At 44.2% G+C, this 18,348-nt stretch overlaps 1 long non-coding RNA gene across 3 annotated transcripts in view; it reads right to left on the reverse strand.

Annotated features, from left to right (window-relative positions):
• LOC109547653 (uncharacterized) overlaps positions 1 to 18,348 on the reverse strand; it is a 38,754-nt gene that overhangs the window by 7,030 nt on the left and 13,376 nt on the right. Inside the window, exons 3-4 of one of the 3 annotated variants that reach the window (XR_012328958.1) lie at positions 5,568 to 5,675; positions 1,875 to 4,147 (exon numbers count right to left, since the gene is read on the reverse strand). This is a non-coding gene — a long non-coding RNA (uncharacterized lncRNA). The other 2 variants (XR_012328959.1, XR_012328957.1) reach the window with 2 other exon arrangements.

The following is an 18,348-nucleotide window of genomic DNA, read 5'->3' on the forward strand; positions in this document are numbered from 1 at the left end:
GAAGCCAAGGAATGCTCGGAACCACGGGAAACTGGAAGAGGCGAGGAAGGATTCTCCCCAGAGCCGTCCTGGGCCAAGAACTACGGTCGTATGTATGCTTTGCTGTTAATACAATATTAATAACTACTGATTAACCACCTCTACCTTTCTAAGTACATAAAATCAAATAGGTCTAAAATCTTTAACCCTACAACTGCCTACTTCATGCCCAGATTCTGGGTTGGTTAGATTTTTATCACACCTCATCTCAACCTCGTGGTCTTATGTGGTCCCATATGGGATCCAGGGTGATTCATCCCCCTTTTCCAAGTTGATAATTTGCCAATATCAGGCAAATTCGTGACTTTGGTGTTTCTTACATTTTTATGCTGATTCAATGTCAGCTAAGATTAAGAGATTGGGAGAACATGGAATGGTGTATAAAGGTTGGTTTTTGTTAATTCTGGCAAAAGGATCAAGTTTGTTTTTTTCTCTCGGTACTTAAGGATAATTTTTAAAAACCTTTTCAATATACTAATTCTTTTTTCCAGTTTTATTGAGAAATAATTGACATACATCATTATATAAATTTAAGGCATACAGCATGATGGTTTGATTTACATATTAATACTTTTAATGAGGACAACTAAATAGATTAAAACTAAATGTATTTTCAGAGCACCAATAAGGCCAGTGATCTCGATAAACCTTAATCAGTAGAAAATTTTAGCTATTCCATGTGGCTCAACAAAAATATGAATACACACACACACACACACACACACACATAACCTATCACAGAGTCATTAACAAAACTTAAGTGTCTGTCCACTCACTTTTCATGATATTATCTGACTTATTTTTAGTAGAATGACTCATTTTTCTGAGAGTGGTGAGAGATTTGGACCAAACCCATATTCCAGCCTTTTTATCACCAAAGAAGGAAGGAAAGTGTAGGGAACGTACATTTACTGAGAACATGCTATGCAGCAGGTGCTCCGCTTAAACACCTATCCCCCCGGTAGGCCACTCCCTGTGAGGTTGGGGATCTAGTTCCCATTCCAGGATTTTGTCATCTCTTCCTGGTCTGATGGGGAAGGCTCCTAAAAATTACTGGTATCTCTGCTTCTACTTTTGTCTCCTGGCGGTCCACTCTAGACTCAGATGCACCAGAGTGTTATTAAAATATACCACGTCACACTCCTGCCTAAAGCCCCTCAGGCATTCCCCACGGCAATTAGAATAAAATCCTCTCTGCTTCCATGGCCTACAAAACCCCTGCATGGGGTCTGGCCTGCGCCCACCTCGTTCTCTCTCACTCTGTCTGGGACTAATCTTTCTCCCACTCGCTCCCCATGCTTTAGCCCTGGGGTCAGCAAATGACAGCACACGGGCAAAACCCAGCCGACTGCCTGTTTTTGTACAGCTCCTGAGCTGAGAATGGTTTTTACATTTTTAAACGGTTGGGAAAAAAATCAAAAGAAGAACACTCTATTGTGACATGTGAAAATGATAGGCAATTCAATTAACAGTGTCCACAAATACGGTTTTATTGGAACAGAGCCATGCTCATCCGTGTATGTATTGTCCAGGGCAGCTTCTGTGCTACAACAGCAGGGTAACTGCAACCAAGACCGACTGGCCTAAAAGCTTAAAATATTTACTAGTTGGCCCTTTGCAAGAAAAGTTTGCTGAACCCCGCTTTCGTCACACTGGTCTCCTTCCCGTTTCTAAAACTCACCCTGTTCATTCTCTCCTCAGGGCTTTCTAGTTCCTGTTCTCTCTTCCTAGAATGTTCTTCTCCAGCTCTTTGCATGGCTCTTTGTTCCATGAGGTCTCACTTAACATGGGCAAAACCAGCAGAAGGTCATACACTATCAGACCGCATCTCTTACCTACAAGAGGATCCCTGGCTAGAGAGGTTGGATTGAAGGTTCCTTCTTTCCTTTCTGGCAGCAGCGAGGAAAGGAGAAGCTTTCTGGAGGCCAGGCTCCGAAGTGCACTGACCTGGTGATCCCTCCTGCAGTCGGTGTGAATGGACGCTCCTAACCTGCAAAGTAGAGCCTACGGAGCTGCAGGAAGGGATGGTGAGCTCCATCTCCCAGGCTCCAGGGAACAGAGGAGCCTTCAGAGACCCTCCCCGGCCCCGTCAGACAATAGCCAGCGAAGCGGTGGGCACTGCCCAGAACTCTTGGCGTACTGTGTGAACAAGGGAAGGAGGGTGAGGTGTTCTTTCATCACAGCGCCCTGGTCCACAGGAGAAGTCAGTCGCCCTGTGGATAAAAAGGAACCTAGGGGCAGGACAGGAATAAAGACGCAGACGTACAGAATGGACTTGAGGGCACGGGGAGGGGGAGGGGTCAGCTGGGACAAAGTGAGAGAGTGGCATGGACATATATACACTACCAAATGTAAAACAGATAGCTGGTGGGAAGCAGCCGCAGGGAGATCAGCTTGGTGCTTTGTGACCACCTAGAGGGGTGGGATAGGGAGGGAGGGAGGGAGGGAGACGTAAGAGGGAGGAGATATGGGGATATATGTTCATAAAAAAAGAGAAAAAAGGACCTGAATTTAGTGTGAGGTGGAGTCAAAGTGCACAGGTCTTAGACCAGAAGGCCTTCTCTCTCCACATCAGCTGCAGGATCACGGACAGTCACTCTCCCTCTTCTGTGAAATACCAACTTGTCTAAGCCTCTGAGAGATTCTTAAGGGGCCAGTGAGAAAACATTTGTAAAACTGCCTTGTAAATTATGACTTAAAGGAACATAAAGTCTCTCACTCATCCTCTCTGAATACGGTGAAACGAGAACACAAAATTCTACCAAATACACACCGCTGTGACAGCCCCACAATTAAGCCTATTTGGTTAAATTGGTATGTTCTTAAGTGTATTATTTTGTTCTTAAAAAGAAAAGACATGTGTAAGATTTTAAGGGGTGTTGGCTTAAAATGCAACTACATTCTGTGAGATGGAGGGTGGGCGTTGCTGGACGCAGCGATGAGAAAGGGAGATTCTGAAAAAGAAAAGGTGCAGACGTAACAGATCGCGGCCAGCCAGGGAGAGAAATGCACCAATACCTCCCCTCACATTTATGTGGCGGTTTTAATTTGGAAACAGTATATTTCCCAAAGCAACTCAGCAAACCGGGCTCGGGGTACGAATGGTTTTCATGGAACTGAGTGTACTGAATTCCGAGGGGAGCATTCTGACAGAGGCTATGGCCGGGGGAGGAGAGGCACTCACTCGGAATTGGGATTTAGAGGGAAATGCAGTAATTCCGCAGACAGTGAGGACAATGCTGTGCTAAGGGCTGTTTTAACATAAACCAGTATGTCTGTGAAGGCTCGTGTGAGGGCCCAGGCCCTGGAGTCGGGAGCCAGGGGCCCAAGCTGATGCTCTGACGCGCTCTAGCCATGAGAAGCTGCTCTCTGGGAGCCCATTTTCTCCGTAAAATTGGGACAACGTGCTCTCTTGTGAGGAGTAGAGATGCAGCATGTAAAGCAACTTGCACCGTGCCTTGCTCAAACAAAAGCTGTTATTACTGTGCTAACCTGCCGGGTCAGTCACTGTTGAGACACACACTTCGTTAAAATCATATCATCTTCACTAGGCTGCGAAGATACCAGTTTGAAAGCTTAGCTGACATTAGAAGCTGACAAATTCTACCTGCAATGCCTGGAGATGATTCACAAGGAGAGCACGACAAGAACAGAAAGAACCATCTGCTTCCGCAGGTGCCAAGGTAGCGGGGAGGGTCCTCCCCTGGCTGAGGTGTGGGGTGAGTCTGGGGTCTGACTCAGATAATTCCTGCAAGGCCAGAGCCACAGGAATTGCTCAGAATGGGACACAGGGCCCAGGGAAAGAACTCTAGCTGAAATGAGCATTAGGCTGGAAAGGTAAGATTAGGAAGCAGAAAGTAGGCCACGGACCAGGAGAGGCCCGAGCAAGTGGTATATACAGCTAGATGGCTGACTGGGCCCTCTGGAGCTGGGCTGTGGCCAGAGGCTCTTTCTTCCACCGCCACTGCACAGCTAGCTGCCCGTGCAAGCCAGTAACCTTTGTCACCCATCCCCACCCATTGAGACCTGGCCTCACCTTCCTGGATGGATCCTTGCCCAGCTGCCTGTCACACCCCAGTGGTGTCCACAGCTCTGTTCCTTTCCTCACCTGCAAAGAACAAGAAAACAAAGAAGTGAGCAGAGGCTGGGCCAGGTGAAAGGCCAGCAGCTATAGGTGAGCAAGGAGACTCCAGGTCCCTAGCAGTCTGGAAGATCCCCTTGGTACAGTCGGAAGAGGCAATTCCATGTGGCAAAGGCCAACCCTTTTGCCCCCTTACAAAGCGATCTCTCAGCGTAGATCTACAGAAACTCACCAAGCATCTTCAAAGTTTGAGGCTTGGAGGGGCCGAAAGAGCAGCACAGGTTCTGATGAGAGTTGGACCTGAGTTCTAGTTTGTACTTGCTTTCCTCCGCCTCACGTGCATTTCCCTATCTGACTGCCACCACCAGCTGGCAGGTAGGATCACCGTGCAATTGTTCAACATTACTGGCCAATGTATAAGAGACAAAAGATGGTTTAGGACTATCGACAAATGTATAAAATGGTGGGGTGTGTTAAAGATGAATACTAGATATTTTTCAAGACTTTGTATAATCTTTCATATACAAATAGACTTTGTGGATTTCCAAGAAGAAAACAGAGCATGTAGTATTGCTCAAACGTTACTGTACTACAGAAAATGTTATGGGCTGAATTGTGTCCCCCACTCCAAATTCATATGTTGAAGTCCTAAACCTCAGTACCTCAGAATGTGACTGTATTTGGAGATGGGACCTTCAAAGAAGGAATTAAAGTAGAGTCATCAGAGTGGGCCCTAATCCAATGACTGGTGTCCTTATAAGAAGAGACTAGGACACAGAGACACCAACAGGTGCACCCACAGAGAGATGGCCATCTGAACACAAAGCAAGAAGGCACCGTCTGCAAGCCAAGGAGAGAGGCCTCGGAAGAAAGCAACCTGCTAACACCTGGATCTCAGACTCGGAACTGTGAGAATGTACACTTCTGTTGTTTCAGCCACCCAGTCTGTGGCACTTTGCTGTGGCTGCCCCAGCAGACTAATGCAGAAAACCCATCAGCATCTTAATGATCAGTTTGCTATATGCTGGAACAGCATTAACCATCACTTTAATAGCTTTATTAAAATTTATTCTGGACGTTTATTCATTTTTATTTGCTAGTTTCGTAGTATCCCTGTTTTATAAATACTAACTTTCCTACCTTTACGTGTGTTGTTTGCACGTGATTCACACACATCCTCAAGTGGCCAGTCTCCGCCATTACAGAGAGACAAACGCTTCCTGTGCATTCTCGGGCTATACCCCTAACCCCTGGCCAGCAGCTTGGAGACTGTGGTGGTTTTGTACAATGTCAGTGTAGCTAAGCTGGAACTATGGATCCCAGAAAACCTGAGCAACATTTGGAAGGCAGAAGTGAGACGGGAGCAGTGTTTGCAGGAAGTCAGAAGGTCCACGTGGGGTCAGGTGCCGTGGCAGCTCCCAGCACAGCGGTGCCTCCGCTGGCTCACCTGGCGATGGAGGGCAGCAGCTCCAAATCCTGGTTAGGTTTGCGTGTAACTCCACAGTGAAGCGCACCAGCTCTTCTGCAGGTCGCCTTCATCACCGAACTTGGAGGACTGGAGGCGTGAGAGACCGAGGTGGGACACACGGGTTCCCATTCATCCATCCACACAGGTTCCAGTTTGTCCCTGCCATCTTCACTTCTCCACTTAGCATCCTTCCCCCACCTCCCCCCCCCCCCGCCTACCCCATGAAGCTTGTCCATCCCGCTGACTCAGGCCCAGGTCTTGACTCAGCATGGACAGATTGCACAGACTGCATAACCAGCTCCCATAATCATGTGTGTTCTAATCCCCACAATATATTCCTTACTTTGCTTAAAGTGGTTTTGCAACTCTGATCAAACTTTAACTGATGCAGAATTTGGAACCAGAGTGAGTGACGCTGTAATAAAAACCTAAAACACGTGCACTGGCTTTGGGACTGGCCTTGAACGTCTGTCGGTGGAGGCTCAAATAAACATGAGGAAAATATTCTTGGAATCTGGAAGGAAGGAGACATTTTTATACAGCGGTGGGAAGTTTAGCAACATTGACATCCATGGTAACTTGGAAAATAGAAACTGTACCGATGAACCATGTGATCTAGCCACAAAATTGTCCAGGCACAGTGTTGACAGTGCCACCTGGCCTCTTCCAACTCCTACATTAAAATGAGAGGGTATAAAGATAAGCTAAAGAACAAACACTTCAATATAAAGGTGACAGGTCTTGCTGAGTTTGAAGATAAAATTGTTTCTCATTCTCAGATGACATGCAAATCTAAAATTAAGAAATGGCTTCTGGATCTGGTTCCAGTCAAGATGGAGTAAGCAGACTCCACGGTCTCTCTTCCACTGATTCCATCTATAAACCCTAGACAGAACACATAAAGCAACTAATGAAGACTGAAAGGAAATAATAGTAGGTAGATTGGGGAGGGAAATCAAAACTCCAAGAAGGTGCAGTAAGATGGTGAGTGTCCTGGGTCTTTTTCCTTCCACATTTCTTGGCATAGATGCAGGACAACCTGGAACTCAGAACTGCTTAAGTTGCACACACAGGAAAAAGTGCAAGAGAAACTCACTCTTTCTGATCAAGGGAAAGGACAGAGAGAGTCACAGTCCTTGAGGGTCTTGGGGAGGGGAAGGGGTGTGAGTCACTGTGGCTGAGGGCAGCCTGTGGCAGACTGGATCACCCGAAGACGGCCACCACAGTATCTCCCTTCCCACATGCTCCTTTGACAATGTGATTTTGTCATCTCCCATCGAGAGGTGGAGTCTGCGTCTCTTCCCCTTGAACCTGGGTGGACCTTTGTGACTATCTCAACCAACAGAGTAGAACAGAAGTGATACTTTGTGACTTCTAAGAGTAGATCATAAAAGGCAGTGCAGTTTCCTCCTGGATTTCTCTTTGAATACTTGCTTTTAGAGCCCAGCTGCCATGCCGTCCAGAAGCCCAGATACACGAAGAAGTCACATGTAGTTCTGACTGACGGCTGCAGCTGAAGTCCTAGCTGACAGCCAGCGTTAACCCCAGATTCCAGCACCAGCCCCCACCTGACTGCATCCACATGAGAGACCCCAACTGAGAACCGCCTGCCAAAACCCAGTCAACCCCACAATTTTGAGAGGTAATAGCACTGACTGATTTTTGTTGTTTGATGCCACTGAAGTTGGGGCGGTTTGTTACACAGCAACAGGGAACTAGAACAGGGATCATAAAAACAGCTGTTTTGGTGTCTTGCTCATGAGCTCTCAGACTTTCTCCAGATCTACCATCCTACCTCCCACCTACATCTCAGTCGCTAAAGTTTCCCCACCCTGTTGTTCTCATAGTGTGGTTTGCCCTTCTCATCTTGGTCTTTAGGAAAACCACTGACTAGTCAATCCCTCACTGACTAGGGATCCCCATACCCCAGACGCCGACACTAGGAATATCTCCAAGATCCACCCCCAGTAACCTCAGCCATCAGATGTGGAACCAGCAAAGTAGGAAGTTCCTCACCTGTCACGAGGTGGGAACGATAAGCCTCGATAGATCAGAAGCTCAGCAACCCCTTGTGAATGTGGGGAAGAGTAATGAGTGTAATTATTATAATCGAAGTATCACATTATGGAAATCTAAAGAAATGTTTTAGAGAAATACAGAATAAATAATGACGGAAGAGAGAAAAGGAAGAAAAGATAAAAGAGGAAATTAAAAGAAAATGGGCAAAAAAAAAAGAAAAAAATAGATACAGGGTCAGAGAAGTACCGAGGGAAGAGATAAAGATGATTAGGTGAGAAACAAAAACTGAGGAGAAAGCAGGTCAAGTAGAGGCCCTAACACGTGAGAGCTATGCCAAAAATACCTGCTGAAGGGGTGGTGCAAAACATGTACTAGCACTCACTGTATGTAATCTATACTTCATTTAAAAAGTAAACAAGGGACTTCCCTGGCGGTCCAGTGGTTAAGACTCCACGCTTCCAGTGCAGGGGGCACGGGTTCAATCCCTAGTTGGGTAACTAAAATCCCACATGCCTCGTGGCCAAAAAATAAAATAAACAGCAAGAAAAAATTGTACTAACTAGACTGATGCATACTGATCTTACATCTCTGCTGTTAGAACGGTAGCATTCAAGTGAGTTGCTATCTATTAACAATGCAAAATTATGACATTTGGAGATGGGACCTGAAATTTGAGTGTATTATTAGAAAAGACGTTATAAGGATGACTCTGCTTTTTATGGTACATACAGAAAGACTGAGAGGATGTATTGAATGCTGGAATTTCGCTTCCTGACCAGCTGTTAGGATGTTAATCATTAAGGAACAAAGCGTACTATACCATTAAATAAAGCATGCTGAAAGAAGACAATAGTCATGATAAATGTAGAAATAAGCAAGAACAAAATAAGCAACAGTGTAGAAGCCAACAGTCCTCCCTTTACAGAGAGACACCAAACCAAAGCAGCATATTCTCTCCTTCATGCAGCCTTTGTACAATAAACCATCACTGTATGTGGAGCACAAAGGGAGGTTGTGACCTGCATCTCCAGTTTTGGGTGAGGAGAAATTATCCTACCAATAAGAGACAGATGCCAAGAAGAGAAGACGACTTAATCTAGTTTTACTCCTGGTAGCACCCTGGTTTGAGAGGGCCCGTGACACAGCATTCCAGACAGTGTATTTGGGCACGTGGGTTACAGGCGGGGCCAAAACATTGAGTCCCTCATCCCTTGGGGTGGCCACGTGCAGCTCCACATATTTACACACATACAATTTTCTATCATCATCACTCTATATGTGTCCAGTGGGATGAAGAAGGTTGGGAGACTGCGTTGCGGTTGAAATCGTTCTTGATTTATGAGGACTTCATATAGGTAACAAAATTCTGTGCATAATCTACCCTGATTCCAACCAGTTAAGGAGAAGTAAAATCCCCTTCAGACTATCTCACTATTCCCTTGGGACTCTCCCTGCCCTCACTAACCCACACTCCGCTCCCAAATTTACAAAGAGAGAAGTAAAGTTGGAGGAGGGTAACTGGGTAAATGTTCAGTTGTCACTGATCAGCTTAGTGACCTTGGGCAAATTACCAAGATCATATAGTGAAATCCCTTCAACGTGTAGATGAGGAAACCTAGACCTAGGTTAAATACTTAGAAATATCAAAGATGTGCCTAGTGGTAGCACCAAGGCAAGAACCCCTATTTTCTCCAGTCCCAGTATGCGGCTGCAGCTGCCCTTGAACCAGACTACTGCCCTACATGCCTCAAGCAAATTAGTCATTTAAATAAAAGAAAAAAGTACCACGTGCACTGTCACTATGGGAGATCAGCAGAGCTGTGATCCAAGGATGCTGGCTTCCACCAGAATGGGATGGTCAAAACGGGCAAAGAGCCTTGGTATGCCCATCACACTTAAAGATCAGGGTTCTGCTTTGCTGATGCAGAAACCCCAGAACTGGTTGCATCATGGGCGGACAGACTCACACCAGCTATACCCAAAGACCTGAAATCTAAAGCAGAATGCTAGTTTACTACTGTACGCTAGTTTACTACTGTACGCTAAGGGGGAATAGGTCTTTCCAGACTGTTTACGCCAATCTCAGCAGCCCCTTCTCATTTTCCAGGTCCCTTAGAGGCTGCTTGACGAGCATGAAATCAGAGCACAGGGATGCCCAGGCCCCGGAACACCTGATGAAGCATCCCGTGCCACAATAGTGGATTTCAGTGACTGCCAGTTACTTCCTTCTCCCACCCCCTCACCTTCCCCCCACCCTTACTGCCGAATTCCGGCTTGAGAGGGTGGTGTTCAGCCACCCACCTCCTATTGACAGTCATTCTTTCCTAGATAAAGCAAACACAATTGATTCGTATTCCTCCAGGTTAATAACACCTATTATGTTCAGCCTCAGATAAGTTCGTACAGATGTCCTGATATACAGCATGGATTAGCTTAGGGCATTTCTATCTCCTTAGGCAATAATTTACTGACTACATTCATTATCTTTTGATACTTCCTCATTGAGGTTAACGTTATCTCAAAGTTGTGTCTTATTGTTACTCCATGTACTAACTACAATATCTGCTACAAGCAATGCCTAGCAACTAGCTAGGGTGTCAACCAAAGAATTCTCATAGCACATATTATAGCTGTTCATTTCATATTTTCACCCTATGGCACATGGGGCTGATTCTGCTGCATTGAACCACACTTTTCCATAACTTCTCTAGTTATTCTCACCCCCTTTTCCATATCTTTTTTTGTTTTTCTTTTTTAATCTTCCAGCTACCTTTCGTCTCCATACTTATACCAAGGCGCACACACACGTATCGGCTGTACTGACAAACAGCCTCGGTTCCTTCTGGAAGGCAGCAAAGATTAAATCCTTACTTTCGGTGCAGAGTGCCACTGCCAATTCTCAGCCCTGAGACCTTGGAGCCTCAGTTTCCTCACCTGCAAAATGATGACAGTCACTTCTGTCACCTGTTTTCTTCACAAGGTTGCTGAGAAATTCAAATAAGATAATGCAGGTAAGAACACTGTGAAAGGCTCAGCAAGCCACACAAAGGTAAGGAAAACATGCAGATAATTTGCAATAAAAATAATTAGGCAGGGGGCTTCCCTGGTAGCGCAGTGGTTGAGAGTATGCCTGCCGATGCAGGGGACGCGGGTTCGTGCCCTGGTCCGGGAGGATCCCACATGCCGCGGAGCGGCTAGGCCCGTGAGCCATGGCCGCTGAGCCTGCGTATCTGGAGCCTGTGCCCCGCAACGGGAGAAGCCACAACAGTGAGAGGCCCGCGTTCCGCAAAAAAAAAAAAAGAAGAATAATTAGGCATTCATGTTCATTCATTTAAATGTGGCTTTGCTCCTTTTTTGCATCAATTAAATCAAGAGAAATGTCAGGTATGATTCTTAGGGACCAAGATTATGTGTTTGCTGGGCAAGAGGAATATGCCTTCGAGTGCCTTGGGGATAGAGTTAATTTGGTTTTTCTACGCTTTAGAATTAAAGCCCTATCCGGAATTCTCATGCCTTTTTATCCTTCTAAGCATTTTGATGCTAATGTAGGAAAGTTCAGAAGCGATGACTATTCTAAATATATATTACTTTATTTAATGAGTATCTTCATTAATACTTATGGTTCATCACATGACTACCTTTTTCAAAAGCAAGAGTAGGTGGATGGCAAGCCAACCCTTGTGCCTGCACACACAAAAAGTCTGGAGACCCAAGTAAGTAAATTTAATTAGAGATTGCACATGGCATGATTGTGGGATGCAGGCAAATTTACCCTGCCCTACAGCAGGAGGGCTTTGTCCTGGTGTGTAACATTTCAAAGGCCCTTGTTCATGGGAACCATTTCTCCCTTCTGCATAGATGAGTTTGCAGCTGCTGTCAGGTGTAGAGATTTCATTTTAAATACTGAATGTTCTCCAGCTCCTGTAATAACCTGCAGCTGTTTGACCACTCCGTGCAAGAGGCTGAATGTTGTGCATTGTCTCTGGAGCTGCTTCAGACCAAAGCAAAATATTTTCCACTTCCAAGAATCAGTGAAGGGCCACCTATCAGTGGAATTTAAAATATTTCTCCAATTAAGCTCCAGACCTACAGAGTCAGTTTTGAATGTGAGAAGAAAGGGACAGCAAGTCAGCAGAGTTGCTCTAAAAAGAACTGTTCTTGAGATGACAGAGTTGTCTGTTTGGAGCAGCCTTCGGCCCTCTTTCTGAATAAGGAAACACCTGCGTGCAGCAGGGGTGCAAAGCCCTCATTCCCTCCAGGCAAAATGAGAGAGAAAAGTCTGTGGATTTTCCAGTGCTGTTATCTAACGGTCAAGAAGTGAGTGCCTAACTAACAAGCAGCGCATATAGTGTACAGACAATACATGTTAGTTGAATGAATTAAGTAGTGAACACCATAATTTTAATAATATTTTAACATTGCAAAACTCCATCAGTCTGAGTTCGAGTTTTTTCCTTAAAATTCTCAAAATACATGCTTGTGAGGTTGTAGCACCGCTCCAAGAGGGGCACCCACAGATGGGTGAAGGGAGAAGGTACATATCCGCCTGGCAAGCCAGATCAGTGGACCCGAACCTGGCTTGGCACTTAACGGGATCAGAGAGATCCTGGCAGATTTCACTTATATCCCATGTCCTTTTCTATCTGGGCATTTCAGGAGCAGACATTAGACGCTGGTTTATTGCTCGGCTATTACTTTTTCTTCTTTTTAGATTGTTCAGGATTGACCACACTAGACTTGGTCATATTCCAAATACTTGCACCAAGTATCTGTAACAATAAGTGCAAACCTAATGGTATTTAGTTGTGTTCTGGAGGAATTTTGGGTAATGATTATAGATTCTAGAATTAGGAAAAGAAATAATGGGTGTGATTATCATTTCCTTCTGTTATCTATTCAACCCCTCTGTCTTGCTTTTCTTTCCGTCATAAAAATAGAATAGAAACAAAATGTCAAGGTTTTGTTTTTGCCACTGGATTGTCATATGTATTCATTTAATTTTTCTCCACAGAAACAAGATGTCCTTGACTGAGGGGACATTTAGGGCCTAGAATACAAGGTTACACAATAGGGTTTGGTGCACAGAGTTGCTGAAGCTGACCCCTTCTCTGTCCTTGTCCCAAACCTGAGGACCTTACTCAGAAGAGACTCTGGGATTTGTCATATTGTAATGTCCACAGGAAACAAGCTGTGGGTCTGAGAAAGCCAACCATGCTGGGGTTTCTCATGTGAATGCTGGATAGTATTCATCTGTGTTTCCTTATAGGGACACAGTGGTACTGAAGCCTGCAGAGTTGGACCCCAGGATCCCAAGAGCAAATGTCTTTTAACTCAGAGCTGTGACTCAGGGGCCTCAGTAGAGGGTCTTCATCTTAACTGTGTTTGCCCAAGAACTGAAGGGCCCTTTACAATAGAGTCCTTCAACCACGAAGGGAATGACAGTTTGGGATCCTTGTAAGATACACTAAGAGGATACAGGAAAGAGGGAGGGCAATGGAGAGGAGAAAGGGAACATTCCTTCATTTACGCCCCTGCATTGTACCTAACCTCACAGCCTCACCAAAGTCACGGGCCACAGCTTCCGGCAGCAAAGCTGCGGGATCCAGGAGTCTCCGGGGACAACTCCTGATGAATGGTTATGCTGAATTGTTGATCCAACCTGGAGCAACTTGCCTTTCCTTCCCTCTACACCTCTGACGTCTCTGAGCTTCTTTCCAATGAGATCACTAGTTTGAGGGCAGTGCAAATGAAACCTAACCACACTGCTGTGCCTCTTTTTATTACAAACTTTTTCCTCCCAACAATTTTTAGGGTGCGGTGCGTAAATGTACACGCGAACTTTTTTTTGTCGGAGCTGAGAAAGACGATGAAGCATTAGGGATGGCCTAGGTTTGGGTATGCAATAGCAGCAGATCCTTCCACTTAACCCCATGCAAAAAAAAAAAAAAAAGAGAGAGAGATTCTGTGTATTCCAGCCTCTGTCACCCTGGCAGCACCTCCTTCAGGTCACTCCTGTGAGCTCGGACTTAGGACCAGTTTTCAAAGACCGTCCCTGCGCGGAACCGAGAGGCTAAGGTACAGTTTTCAAATGTGGAGTTTCCTCTTCAGGACCTCCCGACTCATTTGTGTCCCAGCCCATTTGGGGGAGGACGGAGAGAGTCACTTGCTAAAAGGCTGAGTGCCCACAGCTGGCCGCGCTGAGCTGTTTCTGAAGCTCAGAGCAGCTATGACTCATCCCTCCCACAGTCCGTTAACTTCTCACTCCTCTTACGAGACCAGCTACCCTTCTCACTCTGACTCCTACAAACCCACCTATTTTCAAATTTGCTCAATAACCGTGACATTCAAACCCAACCTGCTCCTTGCACAGGATGCTGAGAAAAGACACAGGGGAAGTCGAGGGTCTGCAGTAAATACTAATGACCATAAGGTGAGGACTATTTTCTTGGACTCTGGGTGGTAAGAAATAGATGCTAGGAAGAGACTCCAGCACGTTTTAGGACATGTGCCCTCTTGCCCAATCAAGTTAAAGGAATTCAGTCATCCTAAATGGTGATTTTCAGGAAGTCACACCAGATTTTAATTGAATTCACAGGCTCCTGCATGATTACGAACATAATACTTTGGGTACCCAAACAGGATTGAGCTGGTAACAATAGAGGTAAAATGATTTTCTGCCTTAAAGTAGTAATGCTCAAAGTTATTCCCTCTGTGACACTTTCAGGCCCTGTTGCCAAAGTCACAAAAGTTAAAAAAACAAAACAAAACAACTTTTTTTTTCAGAGAAGGTTCAGGTCTTTCCTCCATGGCTCCAGGTGCCAAGGCGATTAAAAAATGCAACAGGGGCTTCCCTGGTGGCACAGTGGTTGAGAATCTGCCTGCCAATGCAGGGGACGCGGGTTCGAGCCCTGGTCTGGGAAGATCCCACATGCCGCGGAGCAACTGGGCCTGTGAGCCACAACTACTGAGCCTGCGCTTCTGGAGCCTGTGCTCCACAACATGAGAGGCCGCAATAGTGAGAGGCCTGCTCACCGCAGTGAAGAGTGGCCCCCGCTTGCCACAACTAGAGAAAGCCCTCGCACAGAAACGAAGACCCAACACAGCCAAAAATAAATAAATAAATAAAAAGTATCAGGATGAACTTATTAAAAACAAACCAACAAACAAAAAACCACACTCTAAATGAAAAACATCTCTCTGTATTGCTATGGAGTGGTTTCCAGAATACAGTGTAAATAAAGCAAGGTGGAGCTATATTTATATATGTTTTTAAATAGAAGGATAAACCACAAATAAATTTGAAAAAATAATTCCCTAGATTGAGGGAACCAGTTAGAGGTGAAGGGTAGAAACTAGATTTCTCTGAAAAAAACTCTGTTTTGTAGATTTTACTTTGGAAGCATGATTATAAAACAAAATAGAATAAAAGAGAAAAAGACAAAACTCTTAGAATAAAAACAATAGGCTCACAAAATCATACAGATGAGCAAACTTTCTAAGCAAATACAGTGCTTTGTATTTGCTTAGGAAAATAAACAAGTGTTTGTTCATTTGGACCTTCTTAAAAGAAGTACTGTGGCTTAAGCTGGCAAACTAGTTTTTCTCTGGGATCCATAGACTAGAGATGGGAATATAAACCCTAAATCTTAAAGAGAACATTCTGTAATGAGAAATGCCTATTTGCTCATTCTTTTCCTATGTAAAATTTTTAAATTTCCATTTTTCATAAAGAAAGTAAATCTAACTGAATCATTGCTCTGCTGAAAACCCTTCAAGGACTCCCCACTGCTTACCTGAACAAGCATGGTACACATTCCCTCAGGGGTATCTGAGATGATTTTCAGTGATCCAAGGATAAATATTTTCTAAGTTTTTAATTGTAATGCATTTATTGTAAAGTGTATTAGAAAAATAAAACTGGTATAACAAAACTGTGATTTCGGGGATATTACTGCTTAGGCCAAGGTTAAGTAAAAATGAACTGATTTTAGTATTAAATAATATTATAGAGACAACACGGATACGGCAAAAATTTAAAGAGAGTGGGGAAAAAGCTGTTTTGGAAACAATGGCTGACAAGATGGAGTTCAAGTTTTTCCACATGGCACACACGGTGCTTACCTCTCCAACCTCATTTCTTGCCACCTCTTGCTTAGCATTTTATGCTTCAGCAACAAACACCAAATACCACTGGTTTTCCACTCTCCCATCGGTGTCTTGGGTTCCTAAGCCCACCTTTTTCTACTCACCTACCTTCTGAACTCCAAATTATCCTTTAAAACAGCTTTCAGGCAGACCATACACCTGTACTTCTGCTCTAACTGCACTTGCCCACAATATCTGGGAATGATCTCTTTGTGTGTTTTTAACCCACAGGACTTTGAGCTCTCAGGGCAAGGACTGTCTTATTTAGCTTTGTATCGCCAGTGGTAGCACAGTAATTATTAACTCAATAATTTCTTGCGTAAAACCTAGAGTCGGTATGGAATAAGTTTAGTCATAAAATGGTAGTGCTTTTATTGAAATCTCTTCTATGTGCAAGGCACGGTAATGGACAATTGGAATCAAAGAAGAATGAGAATAAACCGTTCAGGGAGGTTATAATGATCTCATTTAAGCCTCAGAATGATTTTATGGGTTAGGAATTATTCTCTATCTTACAGATGAGAAATCTGAAGCTGAGTGGCACCAATATAGCATAATGGCTAAAGGATTGATTTCTGCCGTTAGAAAGCCTGCGTTCAAATCCATTTAATAGCTCTGAATGGGTTACTCAACCCCTGTAAATCTTCGTTTCCTCTTCCATAAAAGGGAATACTGATAACAATACCTATCTCTTAGGGTTGTTTTCAGGATTAAATGAGATAAGGTTGATAAGGCCACTTCAACAGTGCCTGGCACATGGTATTTATTAAATCTGCATATATATATCACATTAATTAAAATATATATCACAATAAGTATAATATAATAAATAAAAAAGACTGTTGTGCTGCTTCAAGGTCTGCCTCAGAAACAGAAGACAGGGCTTCCCTGGTGGCGCAGTGGTTGAGAGTCCGCCTGCCAATGCAGGGGACGCGGGTTCGTGCCCCGGTCCGGGAGGATCCCACATGCCGCGGAGCGGCTGGGCCCGTGAGCCATGGCCGCTGAGCCTGCACGTCCAGAGCCTGTGCTCCGCAACGGGAGAGGCCACAGCAGTGAGAGGCCCGCGCACCGCAAAAAAAAAAAAAAAAAAAAAAAAACAGAACACATAAGTAAATTATATCCAAAAATAATTTAAAAGCAACTTAAAACTTTATATCATCTTTTGAAAATGCCATAGAAATTTTCCTTTATAATACACAACAAAATGTCTATAACATCCTCCTCATCCAGCAAAAAAGCCCTACTGATCACAGCATTCAACTACATCCAATTTTTTTTTCCATGTCTCAACCCCGTCCCCCCAAAACAGAACAAATCTCTCTCTTCAAACACACCCTATGCTGGCTCTTTTACTTTTTAACCATCTCATTTCATCTCCCAAACCCTTTATCTTCTTTCCTCAAGTAACTTTCTACCTGTTCATTGTAAATCAATTTTGCTGTGAACCTAAAACTGCTCTAAAAAATAAACTCAATATTTTAAAAACATCTTCAGAGCCTTCTTGGTGTATATGCTACATCACAACTCTTCAGCACAGTCTGGACAAAACCAACTATATTTTTCATCAGAGTAATAATGAAATTATAACAGCTAGTATTTTTTGAACGTTTCTTATATGACAACCAGTGTTGTAAGTACTTCACATATATTATCTCATTTAGTCCAGACCACCCCATCCCCATGCCACCAGCCATTAACTTCACTCTGATCTGTTGAGTAAGGCAAAGATACCAAGATGGCAAAGACAGACTTATCCTCAGCGGGCAGGACCTTATAAATATGTTACCTCTTCTTTCCATGTCTCATTAAGTTAACCTCCCCAAATCACATACTTAGTAATGGAAGAGGTAACATTTCTCTCTGACCCAAAAACCCACAGTTTTCGCAAACTCCATGAGGATAAAAGACAAAATTATTCAAAGCAGAGCTGTCTCAAACTATAGTGTTGAAGAACAGATCAGTGGCTGCCAGAGGTGAGTGTGAGTACAGAGATACAGCACAGGGAATTTTATGTGATGGTAGAATTGTTCTGTATGCTGACTGTGCAGCTGGTTACATGAATTTATATGTGTTAACATTCATACAAAGTCCATTTACCTGTAGGATGATTTTTTTTCAAAGCAAAGCTGTTTCAACACTTAGAAATTTTCTCCTATACAATGTGGATAAAATTGAAATCGATTCCAAAATTAAAAAGTAAAAAAATCTAAGCTGTCTTTCCGTTCTTCCTCTAGCAGAGCTGTACCCAAGGGTCAGCCCTTGGTAAAGCTGTGACTAAGCAAAGGCTCCTCTTACCCTCCTCCTCCCTTTCCGAGCATCTGTCTTCCTCTCCCGATTCCCCACACCCCCCAAACCACAAGCAGGGAACCCATGGGTTCATGCTGTCCTCCCCACAAATGCACAGGCTTTGCTGTGTGCAACATCCAGGCCCACTGCCCTTGAGCCCCTGCACTGGGGAGCTCCCCCATTCCACAACTGTTTATCAGAACTCATTTCCTTCACATGAGGTTCCGCTCTCAGCTAACTGCCAGAGCAGGAAGGATCCAGTAACCCCATCTCACCAGTGGAGGTGTCAACAACCAAGAATGACTGAATG

This window comes from Tursiops truncatus, chromosome 21 (assembly GCF_011762595.2).
Source record: "Tursiops truncatus isolate mTurTru1 chromosome 21, mTurTru1.mat.Y, whole genome shotgun sequence".
In the NCBI taxonomy this organism is placed as follows: Eukaryota; Metazoa; Chordata; class Mammalia; order Artiodactyla; family Delphinidae; genus Tursiops; species Tursiops truncatus.